The sequence below is a fragment of the Bos indicus genome, chromosome 4 (assembly GCF_029378745.1).
Source record: "Bos indicus isolate NIAB-ARS_2022 breed Sahiwal x Tharparkar chromosome 4, NIAB-ARS_B.indTharparkar_mat_pri_1.0, whole genome shotgun sequence".
Taxonomy (NCBI): domain Eukaryota; kingdom Metazoa; phylum Chordata; class Mammalia; order Artiodactyla; family Bovidae; genus Bos; species Bos indicus.
The window spans coordinates 88,593,928-88,603,919 of record NC_091763.1 but is presented as its reverse complement, the minus strand read 5'-3'; the positions used below and the strand labels follow the sequence as shown (position 1 = coordinate 88,603,919).

General features: G+C 41.7%; 1 pseudogene; it reads left to right on the top strand.

Annotated features, from left to right (window-relative positions):
- The first annotated feature begins 9,523 nt into the window (after positions 1-9,523).
- On the top strand, positions 9,524-9,702 carry LOC139182861 (small nucleolar RNA U3; annotated as a pseudogene).
- Positions 9,703-9,992: the final 290 nt, after the last annotated feature.

Below are 9,992 nucleotides of genomic sequence, written 5' to 3'. Positions count from 1 at the left end.
CATCACCACAGTTCAAAAGCATCAATTCTTTGTGCTCAGCTTTCTTTACAGTCCAGCTCTCACATCCATACATGACCACAGGAAAAACCATAGCCCTGACTAGACAGACCTTTGTTGGCAAAATAATGTCTCTGCTTTTTTAAATATGCTGTCTAGGTTGGTCATAACTTTCCTTCCAAGGAGTAAGCATCTTTTAATTTCATGGCTGCAGTCACCATCTTCAGTGATTTTGGAGCCCAGAAAAATAGTCAGCCACTGTTTCCACTGTTTTCCCATCTACTTGCCATGAAGTGATGAGACCAGATGCCATGATCTTCGTTTTCTGAATGTTGAGCTTTAAGCCAAATTTTTCACTCTCCTCTTTCACTTTCATCAAGAGGCTCTTTGTTCTTCTTCACTTTCTGCCATAAGGGTGATGTCATCTATATATCTGAGGTTATTGATATTTCTCCTGGAAAACTTGATTCCAGCTTGTGCTTCTTCCAGCCCAGTATTTCTCAGGATGTACCTGCCCTGCCTCTTGAGAAACCTATATGCAGGTCAGGAAGCAACAGTTAGAGCTGGACATGGAACAACAAACTGGTTCCAAATAGGAAAAGGAGTACGTCAAGGCTGTATATTGTCACCCTGCTTATTTAACTTTTATGCAGAGTACATCATGAAAAACACTTGGCTGGAAGAGGCACAAGCTGGAATCAAGATTGCCGGGAGAAATATCAATAACCTCAGATATGCAGATATACCACCCTTATGGCAGAAAGTGAAGAGGAACTAAAAAGCCTCTTGATGAAAGTGAAAGAGAAGAGTGAAAAAATTGGCTTAAAGCTCAACATTCAGAAAACGAAGATCATGGCATCTGGTCTCATCACTTCATGGCAAGTAGATGGGAAAACAGTGGAAACAGTGGCTGACTATTTTTCTGGGCTCCAAAATCACTGAAGATGGTGACTGCAGGCATGAAATTAAAAGATGCTTACTCCTTGGAAGGAAAGTTATGACCAACCTAGACAGCATATTTAAAAGCAGACACATTACTTTGCCAAAAAGGGTCCATCTAGTCAAGGCTATGGTTTTTCCTGTGGTCATGTATGGATGTGAGAGTTGGACTGTGAAGAAAGCTGAGTGCCAAAGAATTGATGCTTTTGAACTGTGGTAATGGAGAAGACTCTTGAGAGTCCCTTGGACTGCAAGGAGATCAAACCAGTCCATCCTAGAGGAGATCATTCCTGGGTGTTCATTGGAAGGACTGATGCTAAAACTGAAACTCCAATACTTTGGCCACCTCATGCAAAGAGTTGACTCATTGGAAAAGACTCTGATGCTGGGAGGGATTGGGGGCAGGAGGAGAAGGGGACGACAGAGGATGAGATGGCTGGATGGCATCACCAACTGGATGGACATGAGTTTGAATGAACTCTGGGAGTTGGTGATGGACAGAGAGACCTGGCATGCTGCAGTTCATGGGGTCACAAGGAGTTGGACACAACTGAGCGACTGAACTGAACTGAAGTGAACTCTGCATATAAGTTAAATAAGCAGGGGAACAATATACAGCCTTGACGTACTGCTTTTCCTATTTGGAGCCAGTCTATTGTTCCATGTCCAGTTCTAACTGTTGCTTCCTGACCTGCATACAGGTTTCTGAAGAGGCAGGTCAGGTGGTTGGTATTCCCATCTCTTTCAGAATTTTCCAGTTTACTGTGATGCAATACGGTCAAAGACTTTGGCATAGTCAATAAGCAGAAATAGGTGTTTTTCTGGAACTCTTGCTTTTTCAATGATCCAGCAAATGTTGGCAATTTGGTCTCTGGTTTCTTTGGCTTTTCTATATCCAGCTTGAACATCTGGAAATTCATGGTTCATGTATTGCTGAAGTCTGGCTTGGAGAATTTGAGCATTACTTTACTAGCGTGTGGGTCTTCCCTGGTGGCCTGCCTGCAATGCAGGAGACCTGGGTTCGATCCCTGGGTCAGGAAGTTCCCCTGGAGAAGGAAATGGAAACCCACTCCAGTATTCTTGCCTATAGAATCCCATGGACAGAGGAGCCTGGTGGGCTATAGTCTATAGCCCATGGGGTCGCAAAGAGTTGGGCATGACTGAGCGACCTTACTTACTTACTAGCCCGTGAGATGAGTGCAATTGTGTGGTAGTTTGTGTATTCTTTGGCATTGCCTTTCTTTGGGATTGGAATCAAAACTGACCTTTTCCAGTCTTGTGGCCACTGCTGAGTTTTCCATATTTGCTGGCATATTGACTGCAGCACTTTCACAGCATCATCTTTTAGGATTTGAAATAGCTCAACCTGAATTCCATCACTTCCACCAACTTTGTTCATAGTGATGCTTCCTAAGGCCCACTTGACTTAACATTCCAGGTTGTCTAGCTCTAGTCCAGTGATCACACTATTGTGGTTATCTTGGTCATTAAGATCTTTTTGGATGGCATCACCAACTCAATGGACATGAGTTTGAGTAAACTCTATTAGTTGGTGATGGACAGGGAGGCCTGGTGTGCTGTGGTTCATGGGATCGCAAAGAGTTGGACACGACTGAGTGACTGAACTGACCTGAAGATCTGTTTTGTATTGTGTTGGTTGGTTTAGTCGCTAAGTCTTGTCCAACTCTTGTGGACCCAATGGATTGTAGCCTGCCAGGCTCCTCTGCCCATGGGATTCTCCAGGCAAGAATACTGGAGTGGGTTGCCATTTCCTCCTCCAGGGGATCTTCTCAACCCAAGAATTGAACTCGGGTCTCAGCATTGCAGGCAGATTCTTTACCGACTGAACTATGTGTGCTAAGTCGCTTCAGTCATGTCAGACTCTGTGTGACCCCATAGACGGCAGCCCACCAGGCTCCCCTGTCCCTTGAATTCTCCAGGCAAGAACACTGTAGTGGGTTGCCATTTCCTTCTCCAATGCATGAAAGGAAAAGTGAAAGTGAAGTTGCTCAGTCATGTCTGACTCAGCACTCTCATGGACTGCAGCCTACCAGGCTCCTTTGTCCATGGGATTTTCCAGTCGAGAGTACTGGAATGGGTTGCCATTGCCTTTCCCAGAACTATGTATAGTTTTTCTGTATATTTTTGCCACCTCTTCTTAATACCTTCTGTTTCTGTTAGGTCCATACCATTTCTGTCCTTTGTTGTGCCTATCTTTGCATGAAATGTTTCCTTGGTATCTCCAGTTTTCCTGAAGAGATCTCTAGTCTTTTCCATTCTATTGTTTTCCTCTATTTCTTTGCGTTGATCATTGAGAAAGGCTTTCTTATCTCTCCTTTCTGTTCTTTGGAACTCTGCATTCAGATACTTATATCTTTCCTTTTCTCCTTTGCCTTTCTCTTCTCTTCTATTTGTAAGGCCTCCTCAGACAACCATTTTGCATTTTTTGCATTTCTTTTTCTTGGTGATGGTCTTGATTACTGCTTCCTGTACAATGTCATGAACCTTGGTCCACAGTTCTTCAGGCACTTTATCAGATCTAATTCCTTGAACCTGTTTGTCACTTCCACTGTATAATCATAAGGGATTTGATTTAGGTCATACCTGAATGGTCTAGTGGTTTTCCCTACTTTCTTCAATTTATGTCTGAATTTGGCCATAAGTAGTTCATGAACTGAGCCATAGTCAGCTCCTGGTCTTGTTTTTGCTGACTGTATAGAGCTTCTTCATCTTTGGCTGCAAAGAATTTAATCAATCTGATTTTGGTATTGACCATTTGATGATGTCCATGTGTAGAGTCTTCTCTTGTCTTGTTGGAAGAGGGTGTTTGCTATGACCCTCTTTGCGTTCTCTTGGCAAAACTGTTAACCTTTGAGTTGCTTCATTTTGTACTCCAAGGCCAAATTTGCCTGTTACTCCAGGTGTTTCTTGACTTCCTACTTTTGCATTCCAGTCCCCTATGATAAAAAGGACATCTTTTTTGGGTGTTAGTTCTAGAGGCTCTTGTTGGTCTTCATAGAACCATTCAACTTCAGCTTCTTCAGCATTACTGGTGGGACATAGACTTGGATTACTGTGATATTGAATGGTTTGCCTTGGAGTCAAACAGAGATCATTCTGTCATTTTTGAGACTGCATCCAAGTATTACATTTTGGACTCTTTTTTTGACTATGAGGGCTACTCCATTTCTTCTAAGGGATTCTTGCCCACAGTAGTAGATATAATGGTCATCTGAGTTAAATTTGCCCATTCCAGTCCATTTTAGTTCACTGACTCCTAAAATGTCAATGTTCACTCATGCCATCTCCTGTTTGACCACTGTTTATTTACCTTGATTCATGTACCTAACATACCTGGTTCCTATGCAATATCGTTCTTTACAGCATCGGATTTTACTTCCATCACCAGTTACATCCATAAGTAGGCACTGTTTTTGCTTTGGCTGCATCTCTTCATTCTTTCTGAAGTTTTCCACTCTTCTGCAGTAGCATATTGGCATCTACCGACCTGGGGAGTTCATCTTTCAATGTCATATCTTTTTGCCTTTTCATACTTTTCATGGGTTTCTCAAGGCAAGAATACCGAAGTGGTTTGCCAATCCCTTCTCTAGTGGACCATGTTTTGTCAGCACTCTCCACCATGACTCGTCTGTCTTGGGTGGCCCTACGTGCCATAGCTGACAGTCCCATTGAGTTAGACAAGGCTGTAGTCTGTGTGATCAGTTTGATTAGTTTTCTATGATTGTGGCTTTCATTCCATTGAGGAAGAAGGATAAGAGGCTTATGGAAGCTTCCTGATGGGAGAGACTAACTGTGGGGGTAACTGGGTCTTGTTCTGATGGGTGAGGCCCTGCTCAGTAAATCTTTAATCCAATTTTCTGTTGATAGGTGGAGCTGTCTTCCCTCCCTGTTGTTGACCTGAGACCAAACTATGGTGGAGGTAATGTAAATAATGGCGACCTCCTTCAAAAGCTCCCATGCAGGCACTGCTGCACGCAGTGCCCCCAACACTGTAGCAGGCCACTGCCGACCCACGCCTCTGCTAGAGACTCCTGGACACCCACAGGCAAGTCTGGGTCAGTCTCTTGTGGGGCCACTGCTCCTTTCTGCTGGGTCCTGGAATGCACAAGGTTTTGTTTTTGCCCTCAGAGTATGTTTCCCCAGTCCTGTGTAAGTTCTGGTGACCTCAGTTCAGTTCAGTTGCTCAGTCATGTCTGACTCTTTGCAACCCCATGGACTGCAGCACACCAGGCCTCCCTGTCCATCACCAACTTTTGGTGTTTATCCATTAAGTCAGTGATGCCATCCAACCATCTCAGCCTCTATAATCCCCTTCTCCTTCTGCCTTCAATCTTGCCCAGCCCTAACTCTAACCCTAACCCTAATTTGTCTTTTCTAATGAGTCAGTTCTTTGAATCAGGTGGCCAAAGGATTGGAGTTTCAGCTACAGCATCAGTCCTTCCAATGAATATTCAGGACTGATTTCTTTTAGGATGGACTGTTTGGATCTCCTTTGTAGTCCAAGGGACTCTCGAGAGTCTTCTCCAACACCACAGTTCAAAAGCATCAATTCTTTGGCGCTCAGCTTTCTTCACAGCCCAACTCTCACATCTATACATGACCACTGGAAAAACCATAGCTTTGACTAGATGGATCTTTGTTGGCAAAGTAATGTCTCTGCTTTTTAATATGCTGTCTGGGTTGGTCATAACTTTCCTTCCAAGGACCAAGAGTCTTTTAATTTCATGACTGCAGTCACCATCTGCAGTGATTTTGGAGCCCCAAAAAATAAAGTCAGCCACTGTTTCCACTGTTTCCCCATCTATTTGAAGTGATGGGACCATATGCTATGATCTTAGTTTTCTGAATGTTGAGTTTTAAGCCAGGTTTTTCACTCTCTTTCACTTTCATCAAGAGGCTCTTTAGTTCTTCTTTGCTTTCTGCCATAATGGTGGTGTCATCTGCATATGTGTAAGGTTATTGATATTTCTCCTGGCAAACTTAATTCCAGCTTGTGCTTCATCCAGCCCAGCATTTCTCATGATGTACTCTGCATATAAGTTAAATAAGCCGGGCGACAATATACAATCCTGATGTACTCCTTTCCCAATTTGGAAACAGTCTGTTGTTCCATCCCCAGTTCTAACTGTTGCTTCTTGACCTGCATACAGATTTCTCAAGAGGCAGGTCAGGTGGTCTGGTATTCCCATCTCTTTCAGAATTTTACACAGTTTGTTGTAGCCCACACAGTCAAAGGCTTTGGCATAGTCAATACAGCAGAAGTAGACGTTTTTCTGGAACTCTTGCTTTTTCAATGATCGAATGGATATTGGCAATTTGATCTCTGGCTCCTCTGCCTTTTCTAAACTCAACTTGAATATCTGGAAATTCATAGCTCATATACTGTGGAAGCCTAGTTTGGAGAATTTTGAGTATTCCTTTACTGGTGGCTCTATGCTGGCGTTAATGCTGACCTCCTCCAAGAGGGTTTATGCCACACCTAGGTCTGCTGCACCCAGAGCCCCTGCCCTTGTGGCAGGCCACTGCTGACCTGGACCTCTGCAGGAGACACTCAAACACTCAAAGGCAGGTAGTCTGGCTCAGTCTCTGTGGGGTCTCCTCGTGCACTCTAGGTTTTGTTTGAGCCTTCTGAGTGTCTCTGGTGGGTATGGGGTTTGATTCTAAACACAATTTCGCCCCTCTTACCATCTTGCTGGGGCTTCTGCTTTGCCCTTGGAGGTGGGGTATTTTTTTGGTGGATCCAACATTCTCCTGTCGATGGTTGTTCAGCAACGAGTTGTAATTTTGGAGTTCTCACAGGAGAAGATGAGCATACATCCTTCTACTCTGCCATCTTGGGTTTTTTCCTGGATAGTTCAGGACTCTTGAATTCACTATCAGTTCAGTTCAGTTCAGTTGCTCAGTCATGTCCGACTCTTTGTGACCCCATGAGCACGCCAGCCCTCCCTGTCCATCACCAACTCCCGGATTCCACCGAAACTATGTCCATTGAGTTGGTGATGCTATCCAACCATCTCATCCTCTGTGGCCCCCTTCTCCTCCTGCCGTCAATCTTTCCCAGCATCAGAGTCTTTTCAAATCAGTCAGCTCTTTGCATCAGGTAGCCAAAGTATTGAAGTTTCAGCTTCAACATCAGTCCTACCAATGAACACTCAGGACTGATCTCCTTTAGGATGGACTGGTTGGACCTCCTTGCAGTCCAAGGGACTCTCAAGAGTCTTCTCCAACACCACAGTTAAAAAGCATCAATTCTTCAGTGCTCAGCTTTCTTTACAGTCCAACTCTCACATCCATACATGACCACTGGAAATACCATAGCCTTGACTAGACGAATTCACTATACTCAACTTATTTACTCCTGATGAACTAAAAGATCAAACTGATACTAGGTTGAGAGTCATAGCAAAATAATCAGGTGTGTGGAGCTTGATGTCTTTTAGTTTTGAAATACTAGCAAGGTCAGTTTTGACATATTTAAGAGATAATGGTAATGGTAGCTTTTACAATAGTATTCTACTGTAGATACTTCATAATCTAAAAAGTATATTACATTTGAATAGCATTGTATCTTTCTTTTTAATTTATTAAGCCATCTTATTTTTTTCAAACAGTTTAAAATAGGCATTTGTTAATGTTTAGCTTTGCCTTTAGAACCTTTTGTTTCTGATTTTAAAATTAAAGAGTCAATAAAGGGAAAGAGCTATAAGCTGCTCAACAGTGACATATATTCAAGCTGCAAACTTTTGTAGGGAAGTCTTTAAAAGATGAAAAAAAACAAAAACTTCCCAACTTGGGCTCCCCAACATTGGGTTAGGGTTTAAACTTTGGATTAATAATAAATGTAGCTCTAGAATACACAAAATAAAGTGGTTTGAGCTTGATTTTCACCCTTAATGGGTACAAAAATTCAAAGTATAAATTTAAATTTTATTAAACAGGATTCTCAGAAACAGAGAAGCCATTTTTTGATAATATGGAAAAATGAGAAGAAAGTGTTCATTTAAAGACTCTCTACCTGAAGATTATGAAAAGGTTTATAATAGAGAGAGCTGTAGGGAAGAGAGAGATATTTTTAAATTTAATTTTTTAGAACTCCATATGGATATTTAAATTTAGAATTATCAAGCAAATTTATTTTATAAAATATCAGAAACTTCTGGGGAAATAAAGAAAAAACTTTCTGGGGAAATCTTTATTTTGGGAGGTATCAAGTATTATATTGGTTGCTTTAGCAGTCGTTATACTTGGAGATTTCATGCTCAGCTTTCTCCCAAACTCATCAATCTCTTCTTCTTCAAGGGATGGATAAGAGATGAGGCAGAGAAAAGATAGAAGTGTTCCTACCATACTATTCTGGAAACTTGTTTCTCTTCAGTACATGAAAATGGTGGGAACAAATTTCTAATACATGTCTATAGGCTGAGCAGATGTTCTGATGTGCTGGCTTAGTGGCTCAGCTGTATCTGACTCTTTGTTACCCCATGGACTATAGCCTGGCAGGCTCCTCTGTCCATGGAATTCTCCAGGCAAGAAAACTGGAGTGGGTTGCTATTTCCTTCTCCAGGGGATCTTCCCAACCAAGGGATCAAACTTGGGTCTCCCACATTTCAGACAAATGCTTTGTGTGCTAGGGAATGTCACAATTACACCCATTATCCCAGATGATTATTAGTAGTGCACCTTTTAATTCTTAATTTAGCTACAATTCAGACAATAAATATGTACATCTAGCATATGTAGTAAGTGCCCTATATAGACTGAGGAGAAGAATAACACAGATCTTTCTCAGTTTACCATGGGATTAAGTCTTTGTGGCTCAGCTGGTAAAGAATCCACCTGCAATGCAGGAGACCTGGGTTTGATCCCTGGGTTGGGAAGATCCTCCGGAGAAGGCAAAGACTATCCTCTCCAGTATTCTGGCCTGGAGAATTCCATGGACTGTATAGTCCATGGAGTCACAGAGTTGGATACGACTGAGCAACTTTCACTTTCACAAGTCTCAATAAGGCCATTATAAGTTGAAACTCCATTTAGTAAACCTAATCTATAGAACATCATAGTTGTGTGCAGCCTACCTTAAACATACTCAGAACACATACATTAACCTCCTGTTGGGCAAAATCAACTAGCAAAAGTCTATTTTATAATACAATGTTTAATATCTCATGAAATTTATTGACTACGCTAAGGAAAAGAAAAAAAAAAAAAGAATGGTTGAATGGGAGCAGAATAGTTATAAGTGTATGAGCTATTTACCCCCATGATCATGTGGCCAGCTGGAAGCTGTGGCACTGCAGCTGCCCAGCACCATAAGAGAGTAAGTAAGACAAATCACTAGACCCTGGAAAAGATCAGAATTCAAGACTGGAAGTATGGTTTTCACTGGATGAATATTGCTTTTTGCATCATTGTAAAGCAGAAAAATCATGGAACCACCCTAAGTCGGAACAATCTGCACCAAAAATAGAAATTTCAAATTTCAAGGATCATTTCTATGAGCTTCCCTCATTGCTCAGACAGTAAAATCGTCCGCTTTCAATGCTGGAGACCCGGGTTCAATCCCTAGTTCATTATGAAAGAAGTTTCTCTGAATGTGTAGAGCACCTGAATCCCTAAGTAAGAAGCTCAGTGTTCCCTTGTGAGTGTGAAGCTGCTTTTTGGTGTTGGTTCTGCAACTGCCATTTGCCACTGATGATCATTCTTCTTTTCCTTTGGGGAGCAAGAGGGAGAGGACACTGCCTGAGTAAAACAAAGGACAAAAAATAAGCTTTAAAGTACTTTCTAATTTGCCTACAAACTGGAGGAATATGTGAAATTGCAAAAAATGTAAAATTGAAACAATAAATTGGTGACATCAGTTCATATGAGAATTTTATTAACTTTATTCTTTATTTATGGGAATTTAACAGCTTAGAAATGAGTAGGTTTTTTTATTTTAAAATTTAACTACAGAATTATTAGTAATCTTCATTAAGCCAATTTATACTTTTTCCCCTCTTTCTTCTCATGAGAGGAAAGTCTTCATATAATCTTTG